We start from the raw sequence: 15,404 nt of genomic DNA on the forward strand, positions 1-15,404 counted from the left end.
AGCTGTGCAAGCAGCTGGACTCCCACAGGCAGGGAGCTCCTGCCAGTCCCCCAGCCTGCTGCGGTCCTGTCCAGGTGTGTGGTGACGGAAAGAGCAGCCAGGTGGGGCCCCGGGGAGGTGGGCGAGGCCAAGCCCGGGAGGGAAGGGCCCTCTCTGGCCCTCTCCTCCCACCTCCAGCCCGCCCCTCCTCAGTCCTACCCATCAATATTGGCTCCTCCCCAGTTTACAGGTGGCAAACTGAGGCTCAGCAAAGGGAGGGACAGCTCGAAATTCTGCATGTGCCAAGGGCAGGGCAAGGATGAGCGTGCGGGTCTTACGCCTCTTGTGCGGAGGCCATCTGACACCAGTCCCTACGGGCCGCCCTTTGGCCCCACCGCAGCACACGTCACAGCCACCCCAGAGCGGTGACGAAGAGCCCAGGGAGGCCCACCGGGGGTGGAGGAGGGGGAGCCGTGGCCACCTAAGTACACCGAAGGGCCTGTAAGTACAGGATGGTGTGCACGCAGGGCAGGGGCTCGCACTGTGGCCGGTGAGCCCTGTGTGCTCAGACAGCCCCAGCGACCGGAGGTCATTTGTGCCTTAGTAACCATCCAAGACAGGGACCCAGCGCGACTGGGCCCCTTCCCAGAACCCTCCTTGTCTTTTCCTCCAGGCAGCACCTGTTTGGCTCTGCATGCCCCAGTGGGCTCCTCATGCTCTGGCCCTGGACATTCAGAGTCCTCCTGTTCCCTGAGCTTCCTGGCCCCGACAGGGCCCCCCTCTTGGTGCAGGGATGAGGGGTCTGGCAGGTATCAGGACTCAGCCTGGAGGCCTGAGGCTGGCAGCAGGCCCACAAGGACCACGGGACTCTGGCCAGCATGGGGGTCCAGCATCTCAGAGACAACAGGAGTCTTCCGTGACAGGGTCCATGGGCCAGGTCAGGACCCATGTACCTGAGGCCGCACGATGCGCTGTGTGGGAGAGAGTCACGTGGGACGTACTAACTTACCCACCAAATATTTACCTAGCACATGTCATGTGCCACCCTGTTCTGATCATCGGGGAGACAGCTACAAACCAGACAGCCCAGCTCTCGTCCCCCTGCAGGCTCTGTGTGCGGGGTGGTGCAGGTGTAACTGTGCAGGGCACGTGGGTGAGTACGTACTTGCCACAGGCCCACGTCCTTCTGGAGCAGGGCAGGATCTGGGGGACCCTGAGGAGGCAAAGTGCTTTGGTCAGGGCAAATTAAGTCCCCCCCAATCTCAGGATGATGTGAGGGTCATCAGGACAATACCCTGGACACCCACTGTGTTTCCCACCCCTCCCCCATGCCAGCATGGCCTCTGCCTTAAATGCCACCCACCATTATAGTTCTGTTCCTTTGGGCAAAGGCACTGCCATCACCAGGAGGCACTGTCCAAATGTAGACCTCTCTAGGATGATAACCTCCTCCCTCACCCACCATCTGCCACAATGCAAAGGGGCCTGTGTAGCCATGACCTGACAATGTCAATGTGAAAGGGAGAAGGACTGGCACAGAGCTCCAGATCCAGGAAGGCCTCAAACCCCATGACCTTCTCCCTGGTCTGCCACAAATCCTGGCCAAGCAGCAAAGAGAGGGAAGGAAGGAGAGAGGGAGGGAAGAAGGGAGGGAAGGAGAAAGGAAACAGTCTCTGGCTGAGGGCTCCTTTTCGCCACAACCCTGTGGTGCTCAGATGGTAAATGATTTGCCAAAGAATGGAGGAGCCAGGATCAGAACTCAGGACCCCTCAGTCCCCGAACCCTTCTGGTTCTCTGCCCGCCTGTCAGGGAGGCCCCTGATGGTCCTGGTTGCCAGATGGAAACTCGAGTTCTCATGGCCCAGTAACACATACAGGACTGAGAGACCCAGGCCCCAGGATGGGCAGGGGATGTGGGGTAGAAATGAGAGGACCATCCCCAACTTTTCTGCATAATTGGGGTGTGGTGAGGGGCAGATGGGGAAGGAAGCACTGAGCTAAGAGTGGACACACAGAGAAGCCGGGGAAGGCCAGAGCCACCCGTGCAACCCCACCAGCCCCGGGAGCCTGGGCTCTGGGGCAGGGTGCCGCCTCCACCCCAGCTCCTCCTCCAGTGTGGCCTGACTCGGTGAGCAACGTGTCCCTCCCATGGGCAGTGGCATGGGCCCAGCCTCCAGATCCCACAGGCCTGAGCCAGGCTAAATAAGGGGGGACTGCCCCCCGCCCCAACTCCTGAGCCCTGGGCGGGGCCTGAAGCCACTCAGGCCCGGGCACTGTCTGGCCCTCCTGGAGCAACGGTCTCAGAAAACGGTTTTCCAGATGTGCCTTATTCCTGACGTGCCCAGCGAGGCCCATTTTCCAGTCAGAGCTGGCTGGTCCCAGGACAGTCTGGGCTCTAGCCCCACCCGGCTGCCATGGGAGAACCTCAGGCTTTGTCCAGAGTTGGGCGCACAGGTCCTCAGATGCTTGCTAAGGATTGGGACCTCAGGCTGTGTGGGGAGAAGACGCCCACAGGTGTGGCCAAGGCTGTCACTCTTTAGCCAGAAGCTTCTGTGGAGCATAGGACAGAGGGGCTGAGGGGCAGAACGGACCCTCCCTACTGGGCAGGGCAGGGATTTCCCACCCACAGGCCTGGTTGTGGGAAACAATGACTTCATTCCCTCCGGGAGGCCCACCAGGAAGATGCAGTTTGAGGCGGAAAGGACCTCTGATAGCAGACTGGCAGTGACCATGCAGTCACCATCAGCTCACCAGCATGCTAGTGAATCTTCCAGAATCTCTCAGGCTGTCCTGAACGGAGGCAGAGTGCACTAATGGGGGCTGGAAGACAGGACAAGGCCCCAGGTAGGGGGTGAAAAATAACAGAATGCCTTCTCCCAGAGAATCCCTCTGCCACCTCCCAGCTCTGCCCCTCACCAGGGCGCTCGGTTTATCCCTCCCCTGACCTTGATCTAGGACCTGCCGGCCCGGCTCTTGGCTGCACAAATGAGGCCTGTCCCCCCGCCACCACAGCCTGGGAGACATGGGCCAGGGAGGCATGGGCCAAAGCGGGGACTTGGCATAGTGTGGCATTATGCTTCCCATGAGGCGCAGCCAGCCCCCCACCCCTGAGCCTGGGGGAACAGAGAAAGGACCAAGGTCCAGACCACAGAGACCAAAAAGAAGACAGAATGTCCCCCACACTCCTCAGCCCAGTCCTTAAGGCTCCCCACTCACCACCACCCCTTCCCAACTCCAGACCAGGGCCCTGGTTCCTGTGCCCCCAGGCTCACTGCTCCCGGATATTTACGTGTGCTCTCTTCCTCCTGCCAACCACCTTCCTTCCTTCCCCTTCCCAGCTGCACCACCTCCCCTGACCCCCTCCTCCATGGTGACCGTGGAGGTCAAGGCCATGCACCCTCGCCTCCGTCCCCTGATGGCCTTGTGCGGGTGAGGCCAGGCTAGAGAACAGGGCTTGGGTCTTCTCCCTCCCTGTCCACCCTGCCCCCAGCAGAGCTGAGCTCGGGGCTGAGCATGGGGGGGCCAGGGGGAGGATCCAGGAGGTGTCCGATTCCCTGAGAGACCAGCACCCACCTCCCAAAGCCTGTGAATTCCTGACAGAGGACTCCTGGCCATTTAGGCGTCACACGATCCACCTTAAATCAAAACCGGATTTAGTGGGCCACCAGTGATTGTCCAGAGGCAGAACAATTTAGGAACTTTCTAAGCTACTTCTCCTCTCGTCGCCTTCCCTCACCCCTGCCTTCCCTGAGCAGTATTGTGGCTCATTGTATGTGCTGGGGCCGGGGTGCTGGGGGCCAATGTCAAGCTTATTTCTGGAAAATGGCATTTTCTATTTTGATGTTTTACCAATTCTCCAGCAAGAGCCGCACTTGCTGCAGAGGAGGAGCCAGAGAGACAAGATGGGGACAGATGCCCTCAGCCCTGCTAGAGTCGATGAGCGTTTGACACGCCACATCCAAAGATGGGAGCAGGGATTCGAGAATGGGCTGGGCTCCCAGGCCTGAATGAGGGCGCTTTGAGGACACAAGGCTGCCCCCTGTCCCACCCCCAGCTCTGCTCAGACTGGAGGAGAGAAGAGAGAATGAAGTCACAGTTTCCCTAGCCCTGCCCTGCGGGCAGAGGCCCTACTGGGCCAGGAGGGCGGCATCCCTCTCTTCCAGAAAATGCTGGTGGTGGCATTTTTGCCTGGCTGCCAGCCCCACCCTTGGGGGCCAGGCGGGGCAGAGGGCTCTGCCTGGAGCCAGCCTCTGCAGTGTGGGTCCCTGGAAGGGAAGTCCTCATTATGTGTAGAAGTGACTTTGGAGCATGTCCTCGCCCTGGGCACACACGCGCTTCCCCCTCCCCTGTCCTGGCTGCCACCGCAGCTGTCGTTCCCTCTCCAAGACCCTAGCCCCCCGTCTGGGCCCTCAAAAAATCTCCTATCTACGCCTTCTTAGATCATAAAGCATCAAGACTGGGAAAAGCAGCTCTGATAGCATTGGATCTGATGGCCTCGTTTTACACATGGGGAAACTGAGGCTCCGAGAGGCAAGGTGACATGCCCAGTGTCCTTTTGTAGGTCGGGGGGAGCCAGGACTGGAGTCCAGGTCTCCAAGCTCCTGTCTAGGCCTGGTCTGCTAGCCACACTCAGACTCTTCCTTCTCCCTTCTCTGCTTGGTGAGAGGCTCTCTGCTCCTTGGACTCCAGCAAGGACTCAGAAAAGTGTCTTCCCTGAGCAAGAAGCCAGAGACCCGGGCAGCCAGAGAGTATCCACGAGGGAACCGGCCTTCTACCCACCCCAGCCCCCAGGACCTGAGGTTTCTGTCTCCCAGCAGGGCTTGAGCCAGTGTAGAGGCACGTCAGCACCCGCAACGCTGTTGTCCCCAGAGGGTCTATCCCTGAGGTCTGCTCAACTTTGGTGATTTCCCATGCTACCCTGCCCCTGTCCCACCCCACGCCTCACCTATAGCCGGTGTCCCCAGAAGGAGTGTCCAGGTGCTTCCAGCAAGTCCTGCAGGCAGGGACCATGCTCCGTCTCCTCCTGCTCCAGCCCTCTCCTGGGTGCCCCCATGCTATCTGGCCCCCTGGCCTCACCGCCCTCCTGGGAGTCCCGGGGCTGCCGCCACTCTCTGCTGTGTCTTCCTCGACTGGGTCTTTTCCTGAGAACCGCCACGGCTGCCGGATCCTGCCCCAGGTGCCCCCTTGGTCCTATCACCCATGCTGGGTTGCCCTTGCCTCCTCTGGGTCCCGCGACTGGGGCAAGCTGGGTGCTTCCCAGGGCCAAAGCCTCCCTGGTTTCTTTCGTTTTTCCCTGCAAGCAAAGCCCAGCTGGGTTCCAGCAGTCAGAGCAGGTGCCGGCCCAGATGCAGCCTCATGCTCCTTCCTGGGCCCCACAGCAGGACTGCTTAGATGCCAGCGGCTGCCAGAACTTCAGGGAAGTTTTTCCTCTGTGCTAGTGGCTAGGCTCACCGCTCACCACCAGGATTAATATGTTCATCTTCATACCAACGCAGTCATAAAATTTAGCTTTTAATGTCTTTTATGGAGGAAGAGGCCCATGAAAGCAAAAGAGCCCAGGGTCCATGAAAGTCATCATGTGGCCTGACCCCCAGCACAGCCACTCAACACCCACCACCACCACGGCCACCGCGGCCCGACAGTAGCGCACGGGGCAGGGACAGAGAGGCGCACCCTCTGGCTGAGCTCAGCTCGTTCCCCTCAGCAAGTACAGCATATTCCTGGGCTGAGCTGTGTCGCCAGCCCTCTCCGTCACGATGAGTTTTCCGTCCCCTTGCCCGCCCTTGCCAAGCCACACCTGGCCGGGGGGCTGGCACAGAGGCTTAGCTGTCCCTTCCTCCTCCCCCCCCCCCGAGGGGGCACAGGCTTTCCCGCTCACGGGCACGCACACACAGACACACGGCATGGGCTCGCACACACGTGTACACACGCACGGGCAGTGCACACATGCACACCATATACATTGGTTACCTGCACGGCACATAGCACACATGCACATGTATGTACATGTCTGCAAACACGTGTGCATACTCAAAATGCACAAGTGCACACATGTCCTCACGTGTACACGTGCGTGCAAATACACAGATGAAAGACACACACATGGCAGCCGTGAAGCCCCGTGCCTCCTCTGCTGTGTACTCCGCTGCCTGCACCCTGAACGCCAGGGGCTCTGGAGTCTCTCAGGCAGCTCTGAGCGCCCCCGGCTACCGCCACCGGCGCGGCTCATGATCCAGGGCCCCTCTCCTCTCCTCTCCTTAGCAGGGAGCTGACTTTAAACGGTGGAGAGGAGGAGGCATGGGCAAGAGGAATGCAGTGGTGGACATTTCTGTCACTGCACGCTCCGAGGTTCCTCTCTTGGGAACACGCAATGTGTGTCCTTGTCTCTTCATTTCCAGCCAGGACCCCCCACCCTGGGCGGGGACGGGGGCTGGATCTGACCCAGCTCTCTGCTCACAGCCAGATGGGGAGCAGCTCAGGGAAGTTTTCAAAGGTGAGCAGAGCCAGCCGCCTGCCAGCCCACCAGCCAGAGTCAGGAGGGGTGTGCTGGGCCCCCCAGGAGCAGGGATGGGCAGGTTCACCTCTGGGACCACCCTCTTTCACTCTGTGGCTTCCTACAATGTCATGATGCTGTGGGCTGGGGCTGGCAGGGGTGAGTCTAGGAAGGTGGGAGGTGCCCACCCTTGTCCCCATCCACTGGAGACCCCTCCCCCTGTGGTCCGCTCTGGCGATTCTATTCATGTGAAGCCAACATTCCTGGAGCCCACGGGGCCAGCAAGATCATCTCACACAGGCAGATCGCTGTCTTGCCTAATGAGAAAATGATGACATGGCCCCCTGCCCTGGGCCCCTGCGCCCAGCCAGGCTCTGGCTCCCCAGCCCCTAGTGCCACCGCTTTCACCCCAACACATGCACACCTCCCGCTCTGTGCTATCATTCTGCAGGTGTGTACACTGGTCAACACACAGGGCCCCTGGGCTACCCGCTCTGGGCCCCTCCTGTTACCAAGGGTTGGATACCTCTGAATACCCAGGGTGTTAGACCATTAGGACAGGAGGGCCTTCAGGTCATTAAGACAAAAGTAAACTGAGGCCATGGGCTAGAGTGGCTTCTCCAACGTCAGAGCCAGGACCTGAGGGGTTGGGGATACAGTGTCTGGAATTCAGGAAGCCTAGGTCCCCTTATGGGGATCCTGCCTCAGGCCCAGGCCTGAAAGAAGATAAATATACAGGGTTGGCAGCAGCCAAGGAGTGGGTGAGAGGCCTCCCCACAAGCACTCCATGTTCAAGAGCCAGAAGCCCTTGGAAGCGGCCGTTTTTAGAGCCAGGAAAGAGACCTGGGTTAGCTCCCTGCCTACCTCTTCCACTCATCCCCATCTTGCCAGCCTAAGTGGACAGAGGAGACCCAGGCCATGGGTTTCTTAGTGGTTGGGGGCCCAGACTCACAAATATAAGACAGTCAGAGAAAAGCCCAGGCGAGGTTATGAGCTGGGGGTAGGGGAGTGATCAGTGAGGGTAGAAGAAATCATAGAAGCCTTCCTGGAAGAGGCAGGACTTTGAACCATGGAATTTTAGGATCGGAAGGGATCTCAAAGGCTGCCTAATATTGCATATCATCAGACTGAGGATGCTCCTTGCTATCATCCCTTCCAGAGGGCTATGACCCTCCACATGTGTACTTTCCCCACTGGAACAGCTCATGGGAATGGTTAGACAGTTGCTTATGCATGGACACAAGGACCCATTTTCTGAGGGCTACCACTTCTCAGGCGGGCCAACCCCAGGACTCTCAGGCCTTCTGTGCTCCACTCCATCCTAGTAGTGGGGTGGGGGTGGGGGGTGCTGGACACAATCATACCAGGACAATCCCATTACCCCAGGAGGGGCCAAGAGCCCAACTATAGAAAGACGACCTTGGTTCATGAGGGAGCAAACAACTGGCTCATGGAGGGTTCCCTCTCCTGGGCACCTGCCCACCACCTGCCTCATCCCTATAGACAACAACCTAAGAGGGCTTCCGTCCCATACCCCTCAGGGACCTGACCCTGCCAGAGAGCAGAACTGGTCTGAAGGAGTGGGCTCGGCTTGGGCAGGGCCGCTGCAAGGGTTCATTTCTTTGGTCAAGAAGTCAGGGTAGGAGAGGGGAGAATCATTACAGGTCTTACTGCATGTACCTTTTATATCTGTCCTGAAAGCATCTGAGGATTCCATCAGTGCATCTCAGACTGCAATGTGAATATGAATCCCCTGGAGGTCTTATTAAAATGCAACTTCTGACTCAGTAGGTCTGGGTAGGGCCCAAGCTTTTGCATTTCTAACAAGCTCCCTGGTGATACCAACGCTCCCCAGTCTCAGGACTTTGAGCAGCAAGGGTCAGATTTACAAAACAAAACAAACTCCTGATCATGGTCTAGTTAAAACAAAAACACAGAGATTGAGGAAGCTTCTCATGAGGCCAGAGAGAGATTACAATTGAGCATCACTTTCCATCTGAGCTTCCTGGAGGCCATGGCAAGAAAGGAAGATGTTCTCACCAAAGCTTCCTCTATGGTCACAGAGGCCACTACCTATGGTCACGAGAAAGTCTTTCCCCTGATTCTGGCTGTGCAGGGATCGAGCAGACCTTATTAAAGGAGATTTGTGCAGCAGGCAGAAGGCTGTGTTTTAGGGGCATTTGGGCCTTTCTGTGAGAAAGGCTGAGCCTGGGCACCTTAATGGGGTGCACCGCTGATGGAGCTCAGTGTAGATAAGACAGTGTCCCTTGGTGCCCAGCCTGGGCCAGCACCATGGTCAATGCCCATAGGAGACCATCCTTCCACCAGGCGCTGGCTCAGACCCGAGCTGGCTCGAGCGGGCCCCACTACAGAGAGGGGTTCCAGGCAGCCCTGGGTATTCAGGGGAGGGCCACTGAGGCCTAGGCCTGAGCCTCAGGAAGGGGTGAGGTAGATCTGTGGGCAGCGGAAGAACCCCACCTCTTTCCAGTAATCAGGAAAGGCTTCCTAGAGGAGGGGACATGGCAGACAGATTTGTTTATGTGAAGGAAGGGAGGTGGTTTGGGAAGAGGAAAGGCCAGGCAGAAGGAGGGATAGACGGGTGGGCTTCCAGCCATGGCAGGGGTGGGGAGGGTCCCTCACTGCCCCTCTCTCCAGGGCTGACTCAGACCCTCAGAAAGGGGCTGGTGGTAGAGGGATGGTGCACTTTGTGACGCTGTATGTCTCAAAGCCTGAATCTCGGGTGCAGAGGAGGCGGCCTGGGCCCTGCCGGCCCCAGGTGTACCCAGGCTAGAGGCACAGGGGCTCCGCCCTCAGGGAACTCCTCGTCCAGACCAGTGCGGGTGGGAGCTGGGGCCGAGTGAGGAGCTTGAACAATGAGGCTTCTGAACATGACTATGGCACAGCCTTGGATGGGACACGGGAGAGGACAGACTCGGTCAGCCTTGTGCCACATGGCCTTGGGAAGTCACTGCCCCAGCCAGAGGTTCCTCACTCGTAAGCAGGTATGTTCCTATGAAAGGCCAACCCGAACAGTCATCTCAGCCTAAGAGGGCATCAAGGGAGAGCACAGCCGGGTCACGCGGTGCTCGGGTCTCGGCTTCCCTCACTTACTCCTTCCCAGGGTGACCAAGGACACACCCCCCTCTTCCCAGCCTCCTTTGTGATGAAAGGGACGTGCATAACCCTGATGACTTTCCAGAAAAGGAAATGGAAAATCTTTAGACAAATAAACCCAAGGTGTGTCTGTGTTAGTGGGGAAGAAGGAAAAAAGCGCTTGGCATTTTCTGTGGTTGCCAAAGCCATAGGGGCTGGGGGACGACAGGAAGTGGGGTTTGCAGGAGACACTGAGGCTGGCTGCCTGCTCCCACCTTGGCTGGCCAGGCTTCCTCTGGGAAGGGCAGAAAGGGGGTCTGACCCATCCTTCTCTCTGGGCCACTCACAGGGAGTCGTCTGGATGGAAGGGAAGGCTAGGCTCCCATTTTAGCTTGCAGGTATAGAAACCAGGGCACTCACAGGCATTTCCAAAGGCCCTGATGTCTCAGGCCTGGGCTGGTGACTGGGAAAGAACTCAGGAAAGATAGGGGACCAGGGGTTCCAGGAAGCCTCTCACTCCTCTGCCTGTGTGGGGGCCTCCCAGGAGGCAGGGGAGCAAATAAGAACTTGACACCTGCCATCTGTTAGCCTGGAGGCCCTGGGCAAGTGCCTTGGCTCTTTGAGACTCAGTTTCCCCATCTGGAAGTGGAAGATTTGAGGGTGGGGCCTGTCAGGTGCTGCCCACAGTGCCTGACGCTGGCGCCCTCATCTTGGTCTCAGGAGTGGTCGCTGCTATGTAAAGCCACTTCGTCCAATCCCCTCATTTTACAAAAGTGGGACCAAAGCCCAGAGCAGAAAGGAAGGGCCATATGGGGTGACCGGAGAGGAAAGCGCATATCCAGTTAGCCCAGGAGCTGCTATGGGACCAGCGAGAGTTGGGGAAAGGAGAGGAGGGACTGCCTTGGGGGGTGGGGCAGCATCGGGGAAGAAGGACTGACCTCCAGGGGTAGAGCTGACCTCACTGTGTCATGGCATTCCACCCGGTCACACTTCTTGCCTCTCAGTGAGTTCAACCCACCCCAATTCCTGCACCCTCCCATGCAGCTCCCCATGAAAGAGCCAATGTCTGCTGGGCACAGACTGGGTGCCAAGCCCTGTTCCAAGCACTGTGCACTTACTCCCCATGCCAACCTGAAGCGGTAAAGGATATGATTATGCTCATTTTACAGGGAGGGAAACTGAGGCCCAGAAAGGTTTGGTTTTTTGTTTTGTTTTTTGTTTTTAATTCTGTTTTGTTGCTTGATTTAGGTGACACAACCGAGACGTCGGAGCTAAGATCTAAACCCAGGTCATCAAAGTCCAGGTCCAAGTTCATAACCACTCTGGCAGGCTGCACAGTCCCCTGTCTTACGGTGCACACCCCCTGGTGGGTGCAGCAAGGATCCCCCAAACCCGGGGAGAGGACAGCAGGCAAGAGCTTGGGCCTCCGACCACAGGTTCAGGAGAGCCTGGGCCCCGGCACCAGCACGCATGGGAGAAGCATGAGTCTCCGAGCGGGGGCTGGGAGCTCTCTTTGTGCTTTCCTGCCTGAGAGACTCCTGGTTCCCAGGAGATGAGCAGCTTCCCTAAGGCCCACGAACACCCCAGATGGCCAAGCTTAGGGGTCCAAAGCTCTGAGAACACAGACGGGGCACCCCACGGGCAGGGGCCCTCCCCAAGGCCACCGAGGGACTGGGAGCCATCCCACCAGCCTGGCTGTCTTCCATTGCCCTCGGGGGTGGCCAGACCCAAGGGAGCCAGCTGGTCCCGTCCAACTGGCCCAAGGTCACCAATAGCTTTGAAAACAATAGGCAGTGGGTCCAGCCGTAGCCGGGTCCAGAACAAAGGCCTGGGTACTTCCTCGCATTGAGGCCCCCTCCTTCATGGTTTGCCAAGACAGGAGACGGAGGAAGCCTTCATCAGGAGGTAGGGATGTTTTGCAAAGACTGCTCCCGGGAGAGCTGCGGCAGCCAGTGCCAACAGGGGAGCGCACACGGGCGCTGGCTGCTCAAGGCCGAGGTCTGCCTGCCAGGAAGCAGGGGAGACAGGGCCCTTGACTCCAAGCCCGGGGCCCCCCACCTTGCTCCCTAGGCTGAATCACTGAAATGCAAGCGATCTCCCACTGCTGCTTCTCCCCGGGGCCCTCGCTCAGAGGTTAGCACCCGCCCTGTGAGCCCCACTGCACACCGTTGCAGCAGAGTCTTCTAAAGCAGCGTGGGGCCACCTCTGCCCTGCTCTGGAACGTCCCCATGGCTGCCCAGTGCTCAGGAGGCAGCGTGAGCAGCTCTGCCTGGCATGCAAGCAGGGGCAGAGCTGCCAGGAGGAAGGGGTTGGGGCGTCTGGGTGGCATGGCAGCTCTTAACTTCCTGCCACCCAGACGCCCCAACCCCTTCCTCCTGGCAGCTCTGCCCCTGCCCATTGGCCTGGGGTACCTCTGCCCCTCCTCCTCCACTACCCTCCTTCAGGGTTCAGCTTCAATCCTCCCCCTCTCTAAGAAGCCTCCCTGACTGCTCCAACCCATACAAGTTCCCCTCATCCGAGCCCTATGCCCCCAATGAAATCCAAGGAGGATCTCAGCCCAGGAGTTTGGAGAACATCAAGGCAGGAAATCAATCAATAATAGAACAATCCTTCCTTAGAGTAAAGTTCCCATACACAGCACTGTGTGTTTATACAATTGTCCTGATGTAATTATTAATAGTACCCCCTCAGGTTCAGCCCCAGGGCTGGAGCAAGGGAGGGGTGAGGCAGAGGGGGCAGGGCCCAGAGATGGTGTCGACAACCAGTGTCTCCAGTGCCCCGAGAGTACTCACAGTGGACACCCAGGCAGGACACAAGGAAGTGGGTGCTTATCACGGAGATGGGCTCCATTCCATAGGTAGGTGGGACTTTGCTGAACCTCACAGATGTCAAGGGGCCTTAAAACAGAAAATGCCAGATAAGCACCCAGAATTGCCCTTATCAAGGGTCACAGGAAAGGCGCCAGGTTTAATCTCAAAACCGCACCCGGAATCAACGGTTTAGAGACTTCGGGCAGTGCCTCCCCACCCCAGCACCCAGTGACTGGGGCTTTATGCCTAGAGGCAGGGTGGGGGAAGGCCTTCTTCAAAGATGGGGAATGAACTTTGGGCTTCATCCCCCAGGATGGGACAGGTACACAAGGGAAGGGAAGGAAGGAAGGGTGGGAGGGAGGGAAGATGAGGGGCCCCAGGCCCAGGGACAAGGAAACAGGGTGCTGTGGCAGGGAGGGGTAGAGGGGGGAGGGTATGCACACACACTCACATGCACACGTGTAATGGGAGAAACCTGTAGTTGGGTCCCAACCACCAACTGGGATCTGGGCCGTGAGAGAGGAGTTGATCAAGGGCACTCAGAAGACAGGGCCTGCACTTCCAGCTAGATAATCCCAGAGGGCTTCCTAGAGGAGGGGCCTTGGAGAGAGGCTTTGAGGGTCTGTTTGGCTTCCTAGAGGAGGGGCCTTGGAGAGAGGATTGAGGGTCTGCACCCAGGTGCAGCAAAGAGCAAAGGCTTCCAGCAGTGAGGGGCTTCTCCGGGAAGCAGCTGCTCTGGTCTGGGATGGGTGGAGTATGGAGCTGGAGGAGGGAGCAAGGGGGGGGGCAGAATGACAGGCAGGTAGGAGTCGCCCCCTTAGACCTCCCATCAGATGTATTCTCTTCAGTCCAAAGGCCATCTGGTTGTCTGGTCTCCAAGAGACCCTTCCATGAATGAGAAATGTCCCAGCAGGCGTCTTAACTAAGAATTCCTATCTGGGCCTCAGTTTCCCCAACTATAAAACAAAGGCCTTCAGTGATTTCCCAGGGAACAGAACATAGAATAGGCTTCTCCAGGGAAGGCAGACAGGACAATAGGACGAAGCCCTACAGTCCTGAGACAGCGGGAAAGGCCAGCGGTGGGCTGCTGTGATCACGGAGACCCTGACCGGGGTGGGGCTCGAATTCCTCTCTTGTGCAGAGCAGGTCTGCTGCAGCAACATCCCTGAGCACCGTGCAGGCCCTGGCCATGGGCCACCCTGACCCACGGGCAGCCTGCCTGCCCACTCTCCCGCCCACCCGCCAACCCGCCCCTCGGCCTGCATTAAGCAATCTCTATTATCGCAAATGCCTGACATTTTTGCCTGGTAATTACAGCTCCCACAGCCCCATGAGGATTAGGGCATGATTAGGGAGTAGGGAGGACTCTGGTGGATGGAGAGAAATACCTGCAAATAGACTCGGCAGCCTGATTGCCTCCTGCAAGTTTAGGCTCCCGGAAGGGCTCAGCGGCCGGTAAGGATCATCCGTGGGGCCTTGGAAAGCAAAAGGCCATCACCATCAGTCACCTCCACCATCCCCTGCCCCCCCAACTTTCCTGGGAGCAGCGCAGCAGCCCCTCAGTGTGCCCCTCGCCTCTCTCCACACCCACTCGCTGGCCAGGGGGAGAGATCCAAAGTCAGGCTCTGAGCAGACTTTGTCTCCCAGGAACACGTCCCAGCCTGGGGCCTGCCATCTGAGGCCTTCTCCCACTCCGTGCCTCCACACCTAATCCTCTGGGACTTCAGCTCTTGGGTCACCCCCCGATGAGACCCACAGACCTCACAGACTTTCATGGTCTCTTGGCTCTCACCATCTCATCATGTCACCGGGAATGATCTTCCATCCAGTTCTCCACTTGTCAAAACCGTGCCCATCCATCAAGGCCTAGATAAGATGCTACCACCACCAAGGAGCCTCCCCCACCCCACTGGAAACCTCAAGAGCAAACATGTAGCAAGTCCTTGTGATGTCCCAGGCCTTACTCTACACACCTCACTGTGCACTGACTCACTTAGGCCTCAATGGAGCCCTATGGGGTGGTCATTTTACAGAGCAGGAAACTGAAGCCCAGGTCAGGTGCTCACAGTCACACAGGCAGAAAGCAGTTGAGGCAAGACTAAACTCAGGCCTCTGGCCCTGCTGCTGCTGCTTCCTTGGACACTGCTCCCACATATCCCTTCAGTACTTCGTTATGGGGACTCACACTGTCACCCCCACAAATCACAAGCTCTAGAATAGAACTGTCTCAAACTTGAACCGGATTCACTGATGGTTTCGTTAAAGTACAGATTCTGAATCGGGGGCATGGGGTGGAGCGTGAGATTCCGCATTTCTAAAAAGTTCTCAGGTGTTGCTGATGCAGCTGGTCTAAGGCCCACACATCGAGCAGCAAGGCTAGAGTCTACATGAGGGCAGACAAGTCCTCCTCTTGCTATCACTGGCTTAGCAGAGCCAACGGCCTGTGGGAGCCGAAGCCTGGTCCTTCCCCATCCCCGGCCCTGCCCAGAGGCTGCACCCACCGCTGTCCCTCTGCTGCTACTGGTGCTCAGGCTGGGCCCCCACCTCTAACTTCCCTTCCGCTCAGAAACAACCAGTGGGATGGGGTCCGGATGAATCTGCCTTAGGATTTCCCCCAAAGCCCGCCCCCGCAAGCCTTGGCCCAGCTCTGACCCCCCTGGAAGCTGCTCTTCTTACCTGTGCTGTCGCCACGAAGCACCTACAGAGACAGAGGTGCAAATGGCTTGGCCACCATTCAGACAGCACGTCCTCTGGCCGTGGAAGAAGGTGAAGAAAGCACTGGGCTGACTGTGGAAGAGGCCAGTAGCTATAGAAGAATTCTTTGGAGAGGCATCAGTGTGCTGGGATCCCTTCCCCCAGCCATGGGGCCCGGAGGTCTGCATCTCCTCTCCTAAAGCCACGTGAGGGAAGCTTCCAGAAAGCTGTGTAAAAGCTTGCCACGTGCACCTGCAGCGTGCGATGGTCCCTGCCGCCCACCTGAGGACAGGAGACATTGCTGTTCCCGATGGGTGGCTGGGCAGACAGGCAGGC

This window comes from Ursus americanus, chromosome 3 (genome assembly GCF_024610735.1).
Source record: "Ursus americanus isolate L20-20 chromosome 3, mUrsAme1.1.p, whole genome shotgun sequence".
NCBI lineage: Eukaryota > Metazoa > Chordata > Mammalia > Carnivora > Ursidae > Ursus > Ursus americanus.